General features: G+C 38.2%; 1 long non-coding RNA gene across 2 annotated transcripts in view; it reads right to left on the reverse strand.

Moving 5' to 3' along the window:
- Positions 1-5,915, reverse strand: part of LOC129392329 (uncharacterized) — a 197,202-nt gene that overhangs the window by 183,668 nt on the left and 7,619 nt on the right. The window lies entirely within an intron of this gene.

Raw genomic sequence — 5,915 nt, forward strand, 5'->3', positions numbered from 1 at the left:
CCGCTGAGCCTGCGCGTCCGGAGCCTGTGCTCCGCAACGGGAGAGGCCACAACAGTGAGAGGCCCGTGTACCGCAAAAAAAAAAAAAAAAGAACACCTGTGACTTTCAAATCTTCCATTTTCCATGACATGTGACATTCTTGTACCAACCTTCAATCTGCAAGGACTGAAAATTCCATCTTTATTAAAGATCTTAAAAGATTCATGGTCTCTCCACTTTAATAAAAGTCTCTGTAGGGTGTGTGTGTGTGTGTGTGTGTGTGCATGTGTTTGTGTGTATCTTTAGCAAATAAGGGATTTTTTAAATATGGGATTTTTTTTAAAAAACAGAACAGTGATATCATTTTCATACCCAATAAAATTAATGACAATTCTTTAATATATCTAATATCCAGTATGTGTACACATTCTGGTTGTTCCTCAAAAGTCTCTTCTGAAGTTCTTTTAATTCCTGGACAGGTACTGATAGTTATGTCATAGTTCCAGCAACTGACCATGACAATACTCCACCTAAACGTTCCCAAAACTCCTGAAGGATCCACTTACTTTTTCTCTTTGAACTGCTCTGACTGCCTTTGTCACAATCACAGCCATAAACTAAACCTTCATGGATTCTCTGACATCAACTGATGTTTTATCAATACTTGTATTTTCTTTTCTTTTCTTCAGATAGTCTTCATTTCCTTAGTTATCACTGTTTTAACCATGGCGCTGGCTAGCCCTCCAACAGCAACTCTTACAAATACCACAAGGCTTGGGGCCACTCCTGCTATCGTTTCTTCAGGACTAACATGATTTATAGGAAACTGCTCCTACATTCTAAGAAAAATCATTCCTTTAAAAAGATTTCCCAAATATTCAAGTTCAATAATAAGAATATATGTTTACTCAATGACTTGTTTCAAATAGCACCTTATATCTTCAGATTGTAGTTGGGATCTTAGGTAAAACCAAGTGAGTTGATTTCAAAATGAAACCTTAAATTTCTCATTTTTTTACAACCTTTAATGTAGCGCAAATACTTCTCATCAAGAGATTAGAAAATAAACTAAAATTACCCAAACTGCTTTACATCTTTAGCCCCACCTCTTCTAGTACTTGTTTAAATGGTAAGATGAAGCTTGATAGGAGATTTCTGAAAATAATTTCTAGAAGCTGACTTGTAATAAATCTACTGAGACTATTTTAACTTCTGCTAAAGATTCTATATCCCTTTGGGAATGTGCACCTTAGTGACTTCAGCTTCTGCTATAAACTCTGTCAAAGCACAAATGCAAACCCTAACCTGACATCCATTTCCTGTACATGACACATGATATTGACAATGTCCTACAGAGCTCAGAACAAGTACCCAGTTTCTCTCCCTCAAAAGTTTGGCTCTGCTTCGTCAGTGTTGACTCCATTTTTACCAGGTCCTCACTTTCTGGTCACAAAGATGGTTGCTAACAACTTTGGAGCTACTTTCTTCAGGTCCATTTTCTAGCAGAAAAGTGAGAGTTTGCTTCCCCAATTACTCAAACCAATTCTGAGAAAGGAGACTCTTTGCACCTTATTGGAATGTTTTCATCTATGAACCAATCATTGAGTCAGGGGGATGAAATACACTGACAGGCTTACGCTAATCAGGGCCTACCCTTGGAACTGTTGGAGGAGAGGTCAATCCCACTCAAACCATATAATTGAGAAATTCAAGGTATTACTAGGAAGAAAGAAGACATTATTGAGAAGGAAGCAACAAATGTTCACTGCAGTACTGAATCTAAAGTGACTGACTTGGACATTCTATCAAAATAAAATATAAAGTAAATGGTAGCTTTAAATAAATTGGTTTTTGCTTTGTCATACCTGTCCTCAAAGGAGTTCCCACCGATGTCCCTACCAAGGGTGAATGTCTCTGCATGGTGTTCAAAGCCCACCATAATGATATCCACCTAAACATTTTTTTAGTTACTTTCAAGCTGTACATCTCTTATCAGATATGTCTCTTCAGTCTCCCTCCTGTAAACACTTGTGATCCTACATTTTTGCGAAAAAAATCTTGATTATAAAAACAGTACATATTGGGACTTCCCTGGTGGCACAGTGGTTAAGAATCCGCCTGCCAATGCAGGGGACACAGGTTTGAGCCCTGGTCCAGGAAGATCCCACATGTTGCAGAGCAACTAAGCCCACGAGCCGGAACTACTGAAGCCCGTGCACCTAGAGCCTGTGCTCCACAAGAACAGAAGCCACCACAATGAGAAGCCTGCGCACCGCAATGAAGAGTAACCCCCGCTCACCTCAACTATAGAAAGCCTGAACGCAGCAACGAAGACTCAATGCAGCCAAAACTTAATTTTTTAAAAAAGTCTAAAAAAAAAAAAAGCAGTACGTGCTAACTTAAGGTCAAGCAATATAAAAGTGACTAAAGTAGAAAATGGAAGTCCACTGTATTTAGAGTGAACATTAGAGGTAGAATACAGGTTATAGATGTCTGGCTGCACACATTACTTGGATTTAAAAAGGAAATCGTGACTTTTACATTTTAACTGGGCTGTCCTACCTGGCATCAAAATGGCTTCATCAAAGTGGTCATGTGAAAAATACCCTACTTCTGTTTTGTTTGTTTGTTTGCCGTGTTTGCTTTCTTCTCTGCTAGCTGTCTATTTAGATCTCAGTCATCTTTCAGGGCCTACCTGAAATCACACCTCTTGATCCCTACTCTCTTTTTCAAACTGAACTTCTTCAATGCTCATAAACAAAACATTAAAACAAAAAGAGCATTTAAAAAATCTTTCCTAACTGCTCTAGTTCTCATTGACTTTCCTCTCTACTTAGAGCCTACACCACACAATTAGCACATAACTACAAATTGTTAATATTGTTTGTTATTGTTCCATATGTATAAGAGTAGGTGAGAAGAATGTGGGTAGAATTGTTTTATGGAGTCCTGGGCTGGGGTGGGGACTTACAAAATCATGATATAGGAATGAGTGCAAGGGAGGCATGGAAACAGCTAGCCCTGGGAAATTACAGAAAATTGGGCTGTGAATTTAGAGCAGGGGTCTGGAGCAACTCCTGAGGCAGGCTTTGTACAAAAGCTAGAAGTCAAAACAAGGCAGTATGTCAAGGCCAAGAATTTGGTTAGAGATCTACAGGAATGACAGAGGGTATATCAGGGCATAGAGTAACAATAAAAATGATGATATACTATGCTTAGTTCAAATAATGTGTGAAATATAATTGATGTATAACATCAAAAACATCAAAATAACATCAAAACAGCAAAAAAATTGCTCAATTTTACCAAAATTGTAAATGTGACTATCCTTTGGATCAGCAATTCCACTTCTAGGATGTTATCCTAAAGAGATACTCACACAACTGTACAAAGTGAATGTACTAAATACTGTTGATAAGAGCAAGAGATAAAAATGGAAACAACCAAAATAGCTATCTAAATGCCGGTTTGCTTACACTTTCCTCTACTATTCACATATACAGTAGAATAATAACCAGCTATTAAAAGAGAGATAGATCTATGAACACTGGCATGGAAAGAGGTCCAAAATATATTTTAAAAGAAACTTTCAGAATAGTATATACAGCATGATTTCTTTAAAATATAAATTACACAGGTATTATTACATATATTTAATACCATTTTAAAAGAATTTTTTTGAAGCATTATCATCTGGTTATTTGTATAAAAATCACCTAGAGTACATGTTAAAAATACATATTCCTGGACTTCATACTAGATCTACTGATCTACTAGATCACACAAGATCTGCTACTGAACTAGTATACTAAACCTACAGAATCACAATCTCTGGTGACTGAACCCCAGACTCTGCATAACAATCAGCCCACATGAATCTTGTGCCCAATACAGTTTGAGGATTATTGGATTAATATAGAATTAACAGGGGCTCCACCCAGGCCAGGGAACTTGGAGGGCAAGCAAGGGTGGGGGAGTGTGTGAGGGGTGGGTTGGTGGAGGACCGGGAGTTTTCCCTTTCATCTTACTTTATACTCTTCTGCATTTTAAAACTCTTTATGAGGGAGAGACCTTCAAGATGGTGGAGGAGTAAGACGTGGAGATCACCTTCCTCCCCACAAATACACCAGAAATACATCTACATGTGGAAAAACTCCTACAGAAAACCTACTGAACGCTGGCAGAACACCTCAGACTTCCCAAAAGGCAAGAAACTCCACACATACCTGGCCGTGTGGCTGACAGGGTCTTGGTGCTCCGGCCGGGTGTCAGGCCTGTGCCTCTGAGGTGGGAGAGCCGAGTTCAGGACATTGGTCCACCAGAGACCTCCCGGCTCCACATAATATCAAACGGTGAAAGCTCTACAAGAGATCTCCATCTCAACATTAAGATCCAGCTCCACTCAATGACCAGGAAGCTACAGTGCTGGACACCCAATGCCAAACAACTACCAAGACAGGAACACAACCCCACCCATTAGCAGAGAGGCTGCCTAAAATCATAATAAGGTCACAGACAGCCCAAAACACACCACCGGACGTGGTCCCACCCACCAGAAAGATAAGATCCAGCAAAAGCCGTTCTAAGAGGGAAGTTTATAGCAGCACAATCCTACCTCAAGAAACAAGAAATATCTCAAATAAACAACCTAGCCTTACACCAAAAGCAATTAGAGAAAGAACAAAAAACCCGCAAAGTTAGCAGAAGGAAAGAAATAATAAAGATCAGATCAGAAATAAATGAAAAAGAAATGAAGGAAACAATAGCAAGGATCAATAAAACTAAAACCTGTTTCTTTGAGAAGATAAACAAAATTGATAAACCATTAGCCAAACTCATCAAGGAAAAAAGGGAGAGGACTCAAATCAATAGAATTAGAAATGAAAAAGGGGAAGTAAGAATTGACACTGCAGAAACACAAAGGATCATGAGAGATTACTACAAGCAACTATATGCCAATAAAATGGACAACCTGGAAGAAATGGACAAATTCTTAGAAACACACAACCTTCTGAGACTGAACTAGGAAGAAAGAGAAAATATAAACAGACCAATAACAAGCACTGAAATTGAGACTGTGATTAAAAATCTTCCAACAAACAAAAAACCAGGACCCGATGGCTTCACAGGTGAATTCTATCAAACATTTAGAGAAGAGCTAACACCTATCCTTCTCAAACTCTTCCAAAATATAGCAGAGGGAGGAACACCCCCAAACTCATTCTACAAGGCCACCATCACCCTGATACCAAAACCAGACAAAGATGTCACAAAGAAAGAAAACTACAGACCAATATCACTGATGAACATAGATGCAAAAATCCACAACAAAATATTAGCAAAAAGAATCCAACAGCACATTAAAAGGATCATACACCATGATCAAGTAGGATTTATCCCAGGGATGCAAGGATTCTTCAGTATACACAAATCAATCAATGTGATAAACCATATTAACCAATTGAAGGAGAAAAACAATATGATCATCTCAATAGATGCAGAAAAAGTTTTCAACAAAATTGAACACCCATTTATGATAAAAACCCTCCAGAAAGTAGGCATAGAGGGAACTTACCTCAACATAATAAAGGCCATATATGACAAACCCACAGCCAACATCATTCTCAATGGTGAAAAACTGAAACCATTTCCTCCAAGATCAGAAACAAGACAAGGCTGTCCACTCTCACCACTATTATTCAACATAGTTTTGGATGTTTTAGTCACAGCAATCAGAGAAGAACAAAAAATGAAAGGATTCCAAATCGGAAAAGAAGAAGTAAAGCTGTCACTGTTTGCAGATGACATACTATACATAGAAAATCTTAAAGATGCTACCAGAAAACTACTAGAGCTAATCAATGAATTTGGTAAAGTAGCAGGATACAAAATTAATGCACAGAAATCTTTTGCATTCCTATACACTAATGATGAAA

This window comes from Physeter macrocephalus, chromosome 8 (genome assembly GCF_002837175.3).
Source record: "Physeter macrocephalus isolate SW-GA chromosome 8, ASM283717v5, whole genome shotgun sequence".
NCBI lineage: Eukaryota > Metazoa > Chordata > Mammalia > Artiodactyla > Physeteridae > Physeter > Physeter macrocephalus.